This window comes from Dasypus novemcinctus, chromosome 16, assembly GCF_030445035.2.
Source record: "Dasypus novemcinctus isolate mDasNov1 chromosome 16, mDasNov1.1.hap2, whole genome shotgun sequence".
Taxonomy (NCBI): Eukaryota; Metazoa; Chordata; class Mammalia; order Cingulata; family Dasypodidae; genus Dasypus; species Dasypus novemcinctus.
This window is the reverse complement of record NC_080688.1, coordinates 52,783,258-52,797,005: the sequence shown is the minus strand read 5'-3', so window position 1 is coordinate 52,797,005 and position 13,748 is coordinate 52,783,258. Positions and strand designations below refer to the sequence as shown.

General features: G+C 36.5%; 1 protein-coding gene, 1 long non-coding RNA gene and 1 pseudogene across 2 annotated transcripts in view; 1 reads left to right on the top strand and 2 right to left on the bottom strand.

Moving 5' to 3' along the window:
- Nucleotides 1-13,748, bottom strand: part of KIAA1328 (KIAA1328 ortholog) — a 403,146-nt gene that overhangs the window by 317,129 nt on the left and 72,269 nt on the right. The gene's annotated exons all lie outside the window — the stretch shown is intronic.
- The window catches only part of LOC131273614 (uncharacterized), a 48,587-nt gene that overhangs the window by 34,233 nt on the left and 606 nt on the right, over nt 1-13,748 (top strand). The window contains exon 2 of the long non-coding RNA XR_009180861.1: nt 13,004-13,127. This is a non-coding gene — a long non-coding RNA (uncharacterized lncRNA). The remainder of the gene's footprint in view (nt 1-13,003; nt 13,128-13,748) is intronic.
- Nucleotides 9,416-10,436, bottom strand: LOC139436681 (transcription factor BTF3 pseudogene; annotated as a pseudogene).

Sequence of the window (13,748 nt, the reverse complement as noted above, 5' to 3'; positions counted from 1 at the left end):
CTATCCTATTACGGGGTGGGGAGAGAGCTAGAGGTATCCAATATCCAGTCTATGCAGGCAGAATGCACTTGCGGCTGCCCAGAGAGGCTGAAGAAACACTAGCCCCCTCCCATTCTAAGGGGGTGGAGGGTTGGAGATGGAATCGAAGGCACTCAGCAAACCAGTTCTTGTAGGCCAAAAGCACCTGCAGTTGCCCAGAAAGGCTGAGGAAACAGAGCTCCTCTCCTATCCTACTGGGGTGTGGGGATGGAACCCCATGTGTTTGACTCTTCAGTCTGTGCTGGCCAAAAGTGCCTGCGGTTGCCCAGACAGGCTGGTGCAGGTCCCCCCAGCTTCTTCCTGCCTTGGTGGGGCTGGAGCACAAGTCAAAGTGATAGTAGGCATTTTAAATTGGCCCCATTTCTCCTCATACTGGGGATGGAGTTAAAATGGCAGCTACTGGCCTTTTTCAAACTTAGGTTCAAACTTTAGCTTTTCTTAAGATTACACTTTAGCCAGTCGAATTTACTAATCAGTAGCTGAGGTCGGTGACTAACCATCTTTTCCTCCCATCTTTGGGTAATGGAGCTTCCAACTCTAGCCATGGAATAGCTCCTGAGGCAGCTTGCACCACCAGTTGAGGATAGGCACAAGCCTCCATGGTATGGATTGCTCTACTCAGGCAACTTCACTGCAGTAGGCTGTCTCCTCCTTCCATTCTTTCAAGGATGTTGCAGGATGCTGTTCTGGTCTCCTGGGCCCCCGAAACAAGGGTTTTTGGCAGCTCTGTTTATTTTACTAACTGCCCTACAGGATGAGCTGACTCTTGGAGCACCTTTCTCGGCCATCTTGTCCCACTCCCCATCATTAATTTTTATAAGACCTCATGATGTGAATTGAAAGAGGAAATCATTTCAAAATCTGGAAAATTCCTTTCTCTGGGTAAAAGAAAACATGTAATAGTATTTAAAAATGAGAAAAGTTAGTTCTGGGACTATTCCCTCTTGTGCCTATAAAATTAACATTAGTTTGGTTGAAACACTGTTTAGTTAAAATTTGAAAGATTTTAAGATGATTAAAAAAACACAAAAGGCCTTGAAATCATTTTGGGATGGAAAGCACACAGAAAATTTCAACTAAATCCATCAACTTTCCAAAGAAAAATGAACTCACATAATCACATTAAACACAGAAATGAAGTGCAAGCTCATTCCAACATCAAAAGTCCCTGTACAAAATCCTAAGCCAGGAGGGAAACATTTGTTTGATTTTAAAAACAAAAATGACATATGCTCACTGAAAGAAAATTTGTATAAAACAAACTTATAAACTTCTGATAACTAAACAAAGTAAAACATGAAACTCTTCCCTTTATTCCTAAACCCAGTCCCCACAGGTCACAACTGCTAAGCATTTGGTGTTTTTACCTCTGAACTTTTTTCTGTACATATATAAGATCAACAAACATCCAATATGAAATGTGTTTAATATGACTGTAAAGAACTTATCTCACTAATTTATACTAACTGGAAAAGAAGCCAGGAGGTAATCAGTGAAAAATCCAATGTAACTAGTATTTTTAAAAATATTCAGTTTTATTACTGTCAGGTATTTTCAAATTCATCTAAAACCACAACTACTACATTAAATATTTAAAAGCTATAACTTATTTCTCCTACCTAGAAATTCCACTTCTTCAACCATTCTATATAGAACATGTTTTTAAATATTTTTGCACCAGGGTCTCATGCTAACAATATATAAATCCAAAACTGTCTACAAGTAGAAACAGCCTCTGATCTTGCTTCTTTGTGCAGGATGCAAATAATAGTGAGCAAATCAGTTCTCTCCAAAGTCCATAAAGAATAATGGTGAGAGAAGGAAAAGAAAAGCAGAGTCAGTTTTGAGGTCCACGACAGGCAGAGGTAGGCAGAGATTGCACAAAACAAATTAAAATGTCTCCTGACATTTTAGTAGCCAAAATTGTGGTAGGCTGTTGTGAACTATTCACAATGCTTGAAAATAATGAAAACAAGCAAGAGAAGAACAGGATGTCAGAACATAACATCTATCAGGGCCTACCTATAGAAAGAGAGGGTCCCACCCTGAGTGGAGAAACAAAGAAGAGGTCTTGTGATCTGATGGAAAGTGGAAATTTTTAAAAAAAGATGGAAATGTGCAGAAGGAGTGAAGGAAGGACAGAGAACAGTAAGGAAGGAGAGAAAAGAAGAGAGAAAGAAAAAGAGAGAAAGAGAAAGACAAGGAGAGAAGAGGAGGAAGGGGAAAAGGAAGGGGAAGAAGAAGGAAAGAGGAAAGAAAGGGAAAGGGAAAGAGTAAGGAAGGGTAAGGAAAAAAGGATGGGAAAGGAAAGGGAAAAAGAGAGGAAAATAAAGATATAAAAAGGATCAGAGGGAGATATAAATGCATACAGAAGAAAGTTAAAGTAGATCCCGAACATGTATATTTGGAATCCTTGAAGAAGGAAAATAAAACAATGGAACAGAGCTAAAAATTAAAAATATAAGAGACTCTTAAAGAAAAAGAAAAAAAAAAGAAAAACTGATACTACATATTAAAAGACTAACCATGGGAAAATTAACACAGTAATCAAAGGATTAGTGTGCTGGCTTTATAACATGTCCATGGAAATTTTCTTTTTCCCAACCTTAATTTCACACCATATCAATTCCAGATTTATCTTTCTTCGGAGTCTTCCATCTCTCACCACTGAAAAGTCCTAACCATTTAATTGAAAAGTGAGAAGATATTTTGGCAAATACAATTACATGATTAAACTAGCAAAAACCACTGGAAAAATATGCCATCAGGTGGGATGATAGTATCAGATTAGACAGGTAGGGCTCAACTCTCTCATAAAAACAACAGAGAAAGAGCAAAAAGCTGTCCAAGAGACCTGCTTTGGGGGTCAGTAGACCAGGGCAAAGCTTCACAACTCCTGGGAGGGTGAAGGACAGAGAGACCAAGAACTGAAACAACAAAAGTGAGTTATTACTCACAGCAGCCGGGAAGGAACCCCTTTACCCATAAGATATTAAGCTGGGGTAAAACCCCTCGCTCACTGCAGCTTACTGAGAGGGGAACAGACATATTCCTCCCTGTCTGCTGGTACAAGACAACAGGGAGGGAGAGTCAGGGGGCTTTTCTTTAGTGAATTCAGCCAGCAGAGCCTGCTTTGAATCATGGCTCTGACCGTACGAAAACAAAGGAAAAAAGAGATCGAAAGAAACACCTCCATGGAAAGGTGTGCCAACAAGCACCATCTGCTGGCCAGTCTAGAAAATGCATGGATAAAAACTGCCTTTGGTTCTCTCTGTACTCTGCCTCCTGGAAGAAAATCTGTGCCACATTCGTGAGTCCCTGGCATAATTTTGATAACTTAAGTTAGGCAATTTTAAAGATTTAGAATAAGTTGAACAAAATATCAAAAAGGAGCTGTGAAACAAAAAACAAGAGAAAACTAAGCCATCAGAGTAAATTCACCAACATATTTTATATTCATATGTCTAAACATTAGCAAAAAATTAGAACCATATTAGGATATAGGAAGAGATGGACCAACCAAAGGAACAAACCAAATATCCTGAAGAGATCCAGGATTTAAAACAATTAACCAATGATAATCACACAACTCTCCTATATCAATTTTAAAAATTGAAAGAAAATATGACTGTGAGAGATAAAAGATATTAAGATGACACTGGGTGAACATAAAGAACAATTTAAAAGACTGCAAAGAAAAATAACAGACCTTATGGGAACGAAAGACACTATAGATGAGATTAAAAATACATTAGAGGGAAGCAGATGTTGTTCAAGCAACTGAGCCCCCACTTACCACATGGGAAGTCCTGGGTTTGGTTCCACTAGTGCCTCCTAAAGAAGACGAGCAAGATGGCAAGCTGACACGATAGGTTGGCATGGCGAGGTGACACAACAAGATAACGCAACAAGAGACACAAGGAGGAAAACATAATGAGAGACAATCACAAAAAGCAGGGAGCAGAGGTGGCTCAAGAGATTAGACACCTCCCTACCACATGGAAGGCCCCAGGTTTGGTTCCCAGTGCCTCCTAAAAAGAAGATGAACAGACACAGAAAGCACAAACAATGGGGATGGGGAGAAATAAATAAAATAAATCTAAAAAAAAAACATTAGAGCATATAAGAGCAGATTTAATTGCTCAAAGACAGAATATCTAAACTGGAAAAGACAGAAGAGCAGAATGGAAAAAATGGAACAGGATCTCAGGGAATTGAATGACAACGTGAAACACAAACATGCATTTTCAGTATCCCAGAAGGAGAAGAGAATGGAAAATGGGCAGAAAGAACTTTTGAGGAAATAATGACTGAAAAAACCCATCCCTCACGAAAGTCATAAATATCAATAACACAGAAGAACAATGCAAACCGACCAGAATAAATCCAAATAGACCTACACAGAGACACCTACTCTTCAGAGTGACAACTATTACAGATAAAGAGAGGATTCTAAAAGCAAGAGAAAAGCAAAGCATCACATACAAGTGAACCTTGATAAAATTAAGTGTCAACCTCTCAGAAACCATGGAAGAGAGAAGAAAGCAGTATGATGTATTTAAGGTACTAAAAGAAAAAAATTGCCAGCCAAGATTTCTGAATCCAGCAAAGCTGACCTTCAAAAATGAGGATGATCTGGCTGCAACATGTTACCCAAATGATTGCCAGAGTTGATTGGGCTGATCTGGCTGGCAAGGCGGGTATCCCCTTCCTCCCTGATGGCTCCATGTGTGTTCCTCCCGAAGCTGCATGTTCAGCCAAAGTGGACAACCATCCCTGCTAGAGGAGGGCCATTCTTTGGTCAAGTATATATGAGTAGCTGCACTCTCCTGTCAGAACCTCCGAACAAGTTTTCAAGGTTCATTTGTAGAACAGAGTAGTCAAGCTTCCAAGATTCCAGACATAACCATATGAGGTACTGCACGTGGCAGTCTGCCTTCAAAAAGAAAAAAAAAAAAAAAGGGTGAGTTCAAGGTCTTCACAGACAAAAACGGACAGAATATATTTCCAAAAGACCAGAATTATAAGAGATACTAAAGGGAATGCTGTAGCCTGTAAGGAAAAAACAAGGGTGAAAGGCTGAGAGACTTGGAGAAGAATGTAGAAATGAAGATTATTAGGAAGGGTAAATTAAAGGATATAGGACATAAAGGTCCTGTATTCAGAAAACTACAAAACATTGCTAAAGAAACTAAAGAAGGCTTAAATAAATGGAAGGGCATTCCTTGTTCATGGATTGGAAGACTAAATATCATTAAGATGTAAACTCTACCCAAACTGATATACAGAATAAAAACCCAGTCCCAATAAAAATCCCAACAGCCTTTTTTAAAGAAATGCAAAAACCAATTATCAAATTTATTTGGAAGGGTAAGGGACCCCAAGTAGCCAAAAAGGTCTTAAAAATGAAGAAAGAAGTTGGAGGACTCTCACTTCTGGACTTTAAAGCATATTACTTAGCTACAGTGGTAAAAACAGGATGGTACTGGCATAAAGACAGACACATTGACCAATGGAATTGAATTGAGAACTCAGAAATAGCCCCTCACATCTATAGTCAAGTGATTTTTGACAAGGTATTAAGCTCTCCCAGCTGGGCAAGAACAATCTATTCAATTAATGGTGCTGGGCAAACTGGATATCCATATCCAAAATAAAGAAAGAGCACCCCTATCTCACACCTTATACAAAAATTAACTCAAAATAGATCAAAGACCTAAATATAAAAGTGACAACCATAAAACTTCTAGAAGAAAATGCAGGAAAACATCTTCAAGACCTTGTGCTAGGTGGTGGTTCTTAAACCTTACACCCAAAACACAAGCAATGAAAGAAAAAATAGATAAATAGTACCTCATCAAAATTAAACACTTTTGACCTGAAAGGACTTTGTAAAAAGGGTGAAAAGGCAGGCAACTCAATGGGAGAAAATATTTGGCAATCAAATATCCAATAAGAGTTTAATATCCACGATGTGGCAGTTTGACATTATTTATGAATTCTAAAAAGAGATAGAGATTATGTGTTTGTAAACTGGTCTGTTCCTCTTGGCATGATACACTTTGATGATTTAAATTCAAAGGCTTACTTGATTATACCAAAATTAGGGATTTGATTCAATCACATTGTTAGTGCATGCAGGGTTGCCCCCTTGGTGGGCTATATAAACATATACTCAATCAAAAAGGCAGAAGATACATGGGTATAGAGAGTTCCATAGACACAGCAGAGGAGAGGCCTTGATCCTGGGGCCCAGGAGAGAGATAAGCCATTCATCTGATAGTTTACAGCTGATGTGATGAAGAGAACAGAGCAGCTGAGCCCAAAAAGAAATGAGCCCTACAGCCTACAGTTGAGACTGGAAGAAGCTGGGCTCACAGAGCCTTAACAGGAAGAGGAAGGCTGAACCCTTGCAGACATTGCCCACCATTTTGCTTCAAAACACATGGCAACAGACATTTGGTGAGGAAGTACATTTATCGTACCTTGAGTTGGACTCTTCATATCAAACTGCTACAGTGATATTGCATATATAAGGCTGTTTTCACAAAATATAAATACAAATAAACTAAAGGGAGGGAAACAGAGTAGCAGCTACGTACCACAGAGGCAGCATAGAGAGATTGAGAGGTAATGAATTTCATTTGTTTGTTTGGTTCATTTTTGTTTATTATTATTATTATTATTATTGGAATAATGAAAATTCTCTAAAAATAACTGGAGTGATGAATGTACAAGTAGGTGATTATACTGAACACAATTGATTTTACACTTTGGATGGATTTATGCTTTATTAGTATGTATCAATAAAATTGATTTGTTAAAAAAACTAAACAAAAAATCACATCATGCTAAGTGAAACACATGAAGTACTATATATTGTATGATTCCACTTATATAAAACATAAATATAAATCAACTATAAAGATGAAATTAGTTTATTGGTCTTACCCCACTCATCTAATATGGAGGTGAAGAAGGTCAACCACCACACCAGGGAGCCAAGAGTGCCTACAACTGAAAGCAGGAGAATTGCATCCAGCATCCATGTGGAATCTAAGCCCCTTCTTGATATAGATATGGAGTGGACACAACCATTCTAAGGTACACAGGATGGAGGAATAGAGTATGGATTAGAGTGGACTTACTGATATTCTATTCATGAACTATTGTGATTAGTAACTGAAGAAAATGTGGCATTGGTGTGGAGAAAGTGGCCATGGTGGCTGCTGGGGGTAGGGAGTGGGAGGAAGAGATGTGATGTGGGGGCATTTTCAGGGGTTGGAGTTGTCCTGGGTGGTGCTGCAGGGACAGTTACCAGACACTGTATGTCCTCCCATGGCCCACTGGGTGGACGGTGTGAGAGTGTGGGCTATGATATGGACTACTGACCATGAGGTGCAGCGGTGCTCTGAGATGTATTCACCAAATGCAATGAATGTCTCATGATGACTGAGGAGGTTGTTGTTATGGGGGGAAGAGTGGGGTGAGGGGGGTGAGGGATATATGGGGACCTCATAATGTTACATTTTTTAATGTAACATTAAAAAAATAAAGACAAAAAAAAAAAGAAATTAGATTAATGGTAAGTAAGCTGAGGAAGGACAGAGGGATTGAGAGAAGACTGCTAAGGGGTGTAGAGTTTTTCTTTTCGGAGTAATGAAATTGTTCTAAAATCTTTTGTGGTGATGAATGTACAACACTGTGATTATACCAAAAGCCAGTGATTATGCACGTTAGATAGATCATATGGTATGTGTCTCTCAATAAAACTGCTTAAAAATAAATAAATAAATGTGTAAGAAGAGCCAGAAATAGCAGCTATGTACAGCAGGGGAAGCATAGAGATTGAGAGGTGAAGCATCTTCTTGTTTTTTTGTCTGATTTGTTTATTATTGAAATAATGAAAGTGCTCTAATAATGACTGAAGTAATGAATGAGCAACTATTTGACTACACCAAATACCACTGATGGTTCACTCTGGATGAATTTTATGCTTTATTAATATATATCAATAAAATTGATTTGTTAAAAAAAAAAGTGGCTGAAATATCCAAATACAGATTTTGGATTTTGTATGTCTGTGGGTTTATCTTTGGAAAGCCTGATGGTCTCTAGGATCATTACCAATAAACAATTTTTCTGTACCTTAGTCGATAAAGCTACAAGTGGGGAGAAAAAGGAGAAGGAAAGAGAAATTATTCATTCCTGGACTGAAACTGTCTTTAGGCTTCAAAACCCTTTTCTTTTCACAGGTACTCGAAAGTATAATATGGGGGAGAAAAAAGACCATTGATTTTTCCCCCTTAAATCCTTTTGATTTGTTCTTTTGAACTATTAGGAAATTTAAAGAAAATATTTAACAAAAATCTCACATATTTCTTAGATAATCTCTTTGCTTTAATTATATTTTCTGTTTTTTTTTTAATACATTTAAAGGCTTAAATCCTAAATGTATACTAATAAAATTAAGCTTGTAAAAAAATATTCCATCAAATATTTTAGCTGACTTTTCTGTTGTGTTAAAGAGATGTTTAATATTTTACCCTAAATAAAATATAATCAATTGATACAAAATTAAAGGCAAGAGATCTGAAAAGTTTAACTTTCATTGTAATATCAAATTAGACCTACATACTTCCATTTAGCTACTCAAGTGGCAATTAGATGATGAACTGGTGAATAAATGAATATGACACACATTGATAATTATAAGAATTAAGCAGTAGTCTGTATTTTTCCATATATTGCATAATGAACAAGGATTGCCTTTAAAATTAGGAAAAAATAGGCTTTAAAATTTTTAATTGAGTAAGGCAATAATTATCAAATATTCCCTAGGTTCCTTCTATCCTCGAATACTAGCCCTAGGCTAAGGTTTGAGGAAAGATTAACAGATATATATTTGTAAATATCTCCAGAGGTTAGGGAATTATAAGGGTAATTACTGTCCTAATCAATGATGGAAAAATAAAGAAAACATAGCACTGAAAAATCAAATATCCCAAATTTAAACAGCACAGTGGATGCTAAAGAGTCCCTGTAGTTTTGCAGAGCAAATGACACTCAGGCATCTCACAGTGTTCAAAGTTTATTTCTAAGTACTTCCATTATCTCTAAAAGGAAAATGGTAATTGTGTTCCCCCATCCATAAAACAGAAAATAAGTAAAAGCAAAGAGGTAAAGCTCTCCCCGCTGGCTGGCAATTTATGGAAAAATCTGACTTAGTCTAGACTTTTAACTTTGTAAGAAATCTGCAAAGAAACTATAAAACCACAATGTAGAACTCTTTTATCTCCTGAATTTAGGGATTAGAAAGGAATCACTAAATACTTAAAACATGCCTCCTTTGCACCTTGAAGGTAGTGAAGTTCTGTATCAGCTGATATTAAGGGGCCAGGTGTCTGATTAAATATCATGACATTTTAATACTAAATAGGTAGATGAAAATTTTATTTCTATTAAATCCCTTCCCAGAAAAGGAAGAAATATGTAACGGGAGGAAATTAATAAATGCTATATTTTTGGTGAGAGGAATGCATTTCTCTAGATTTGTAGCAAACTGCTCCCCACCAAAAATAAAATGTTGTTGAAAAATGTAACCACAAATACCATTATAAACAGCTAAATATATTGCCTTGGTTGTAAAAAGTAAGACTGAATTTATAGAATGATTTTTTTTTTAACTAGGCAAAGAACTTTATCATTGTATTCAAACTTTACTCCCAGCCTTCTTCAGCATAATTAACTGCGAAGAATGAGATTGTGTATAAAATCTGAAAAGAACTGCCTTGTCGAAGGGGCTTGAGCTTAAAAATATTAGAGATCTAGATTTTATTAGACCCATAAACAATTTTTAAAAGCAGTCATAATATAAAATAATAGCTCCAAGTAGCTACAAATTCTATCTTCTTCAGAAGTTGACTCAATTCAGTGTGCCTCATTCTTGTAAGCCTCACCAAAATTCTCCACAAGATCTGGAACTTCATCATCATCATCCTGTCCAGTAGCAAGTGGTGCTTTTCCATTCACAGATTGTTTGAGCAAAGCTTCAGCTACTCTCCTTAAAATAGACTATCTAGACCAAGCTGGTTTAAGATGCTGGATAACATTTCTGACAGCTGTTTGGTCTTAGAATAGCCTGTAATGGAGAAAGTGTTCACAAATAGATATGCCTGAACTTTAGGTTTGTTAAAATGGATCACTGTTCCTTGGTTTGTAAACATAATAATCTCTTTGATACCAGAGATATTGTTTATCCCTAATTTCAAGGAGAACTGAGGGTTTTTTTTCATCTACTATAGGTATTCTTTGAACCACCTTCTTTTTCTGCGAGCAGTTCCTTTACCATCAATGCACACTTGTGCTTGCAGTTTGGTTCATGATAGTTCTTTCATCTTGTTGGAGTGGAAATAGGTCACATGGGGGACTAGGGTTGGTGCTCAGGGGTCTCAGGTAGACCAGCCTTTCTGAATGATTTTAACTTCAATATACAATGTCTATCTGGCAACAACAAAGGCTACATTTTCCTTAGATAGAAAGGCATGATCAGTGTTTTAAATATGGTAGTTCAAAACGTCTAATCGCCATGAGAAATACTAAATTCAGATAATTTTAATAGCTCTTATAGAAATTATGACAAATCTGTGACAAAAATAAATATCTATGAAATTCAACCTCTATAATAGTTTCTTCTCAACCCTTATTATATTTCTTCCCTGGCAACTGGCCAAAGAATAAAAGCACTCCTTGCAAAATTTCAATTGCTTCCTGACCTGTTTAGCCAAATAAAATTTCTCTCTAAATAATCATTCTATGCTGTACCAGTTTCATGCTCTATCAGTTCTAATACATTTTAACAAGTTATTTCGGGCAAGAACTCCTCTTAAAGTGGTTTCTTTTCCCTATCTTACTAGTCTGCTACACTTTCATTTTGAACTGTGCAGAGTCAGCTGTGATGCTACAGATCCACTAAGAGTCAACAGTAAAATGCTGCCCTGAGCTGTAAACACAACAGAAAAGAAGGGGTCCACAAAGACCAAAAACTGGTAGTGGCTTTATGCCCACTCTCCCTACCAAAAAGACACGGACCAATTCTCAGAACAATTCTTTAGCTGGTTGCTCTTGTTTACAAATTTCCGGCCATCTGACTGATAGCATTCTCACTAAAACATCCACAAATGTTGGAGAAACAAAAGCTGATAGTACATATAGATAATCTGAAATACAAGGAGTTTTTCCATAAAACTTGCCCTTACATATTAGTTCTTCTACCTTGTTTGCATTCTCTTGGCTTCCCATTCTACATTCCTCTCTGTGACCCATTCTTTTACATTAAACATTTTCTACATGCATACAAAAACCTAAGATGTGCTGAGTATTCATATAACAGCTTCCACCATGAGTATTACAATCCAGGTTAAGAAACTAAAGGAAAAAAAATATACAGAGAATACCTTAAGAACCAACACCATAGCCCGTTATATTCAAAAGCTCTGAAAGACTTGCATCTCAAGATCAGCATTTCAGAAGCAGAACTCTAAATTCTCATAAGCAACAAAACGTTTACTAAGACTCATCTCATATAAGACAACAAAACCAACTCAAGTCAGGTAGATAGGTGTTTATAACACAGTATTTGGAAGAGATAACCAGATTATAACATTTAACCCTTGAAGTATTTTTCATAAACCTATTAATATGGAGGCAGATTCTACATCTAAACATGCAGGTTTTTAAAAAAATTATTATTCCTTTGCCATTTGGGAGATGGAAAGCATCCCTGATTTGTATATTAAAGCACAAGCATCTGTCCTACTGATGATATTCTAGAGAAGAACATTAGCATAAAATTTAACGATGTCAAATAAGTGGATGTGAAATAGGGACTGCGTAAAGACACTATTTCCAAGGCTGACAGAAACATCACTGTTTAGAAATGCAAATGAAACCATTATGTTCAATAATTATATGAAAATATGAACAGTTCAGCATGTTTTCCAGCCCTGATGGCGGTTAATGGGATGTACGCTTATGTAAATAACTACTATTAAAGCTAATGCTGAAAAAAACTAATAAATTCATACTAAAGCAACTGATTTAGTATGCTTTTAAACCCCAGCAGTGCTCACTTATTAGAAAAGAGTGCATTATTATGTTTAGAACTCATTACTGCTACAAGTCACTGCAACTCCATCAATTACCATGCATTAATGAAAATGGGACACATACAAAAAAAATTATTGCCTCTCAGCAGTTTTCTTTAAAGACAAAATCCAGGGGTATTACCACTGGGGCCTTGTAGAGAACTTATCCACAAGATAATCTTTATTATTATAACAGTATTCCCAATACTATCACCCTAGGATGTTTTGGTCCTAAGGAGGGCTAAAATCTTTATGTAAAATTATCAACATATTTACAACAATAACAGACATTTTAATCTTAACACTGATAAAACATTTTTCATATTTGAATTACATTTCAAGGAACTTTTATTAACGTATTTTTCATATATGGTCTTTTTTTTAAAAGGGAACCTTAAAAACAAAAATACAAATAATCATAAAAGTGCAGAGGATAGATGGTTTCATTCCAAGATGCCATCTGATATAACAAATAAATCACATTCATTTCCTCATTTAGGTTTCAGTGAATTCTGTGGAACCAAGGAATTAGATTTTTAAGAACAAAGCTTAAATTTCCTTTTTGGCCACAAGTTGAACTTCCTTGAAATATGTTAAATAGTTAGTACAAGATATTAAGAAGCCAGGAAATCCTTGTTTTTTAAAATTCAAGTTTTTCTGGTAAATAACAGCAAGAAATGCTGATGGAGTAGGTATTCAAACATAGAAATACACTTGCTGTCTCACTCTACTATTGCCCCTTGTACTTGAACCTATAATTAGCATTATACTTATTAAATATATGACCCACTTAAATCTTCTGTCTATTCATATGCCAGCTGAACCCTGAATCTCAGCAGAGTTGCAACAACTGCTCTTCAGTTCATTGGACTGACCCAGGACAACTAACAGAAGGATGATGATGGACAACGCCCATCATGAAAACAAAGAGCATCTCTAACGGTAACCAAGACAGTTCCATACATCTACCCCATGGTATCTAAGTCCCCTCTCGATCAGAAAAAGAGTGGGCATCACCATCCCAAAACCTCAAGATTTAGGAATGAACAAACATTGGGGGGGGGGGCAGGGAATGCAACTGTGGACTAAAGAAGACATTATTATTATAGCAATGGAAAAACTTGTATCATTGCTATAAAGACAGTAGTCACCAGAGTTCTAAGGGAAGGAAAGGTAAGAACAGATAAGATATAACATGGCACATTTTAAGGACATTGGAATTGTCGTGCATGACAATGCAAGGAGGATACAGGCCATTATACATTTTGTCAAAACCTCTAAAATTGTGCAGTGCAAAGTACAAACTACAGACCATGACTAGTTGCAATGCTTCAGTATGTGTTCATCAGTTGTAACAAATGTACCACATAAATGAAAGATGATATTAATGGGGGAAAAGTGTAGGAGGTTGTAGGGGTGAGGTATAAGAGAATCTCCTTTGTTTATGATATAATATTTATGGAATCTAAAGCTTCTTTTAAAATAAAAAAACAAAAATTGGAAAAAAAAGAGAAAGCTAGTTATTCTTTGGGAAACAGAAATCTGAATTAAGACTAAAGAAAA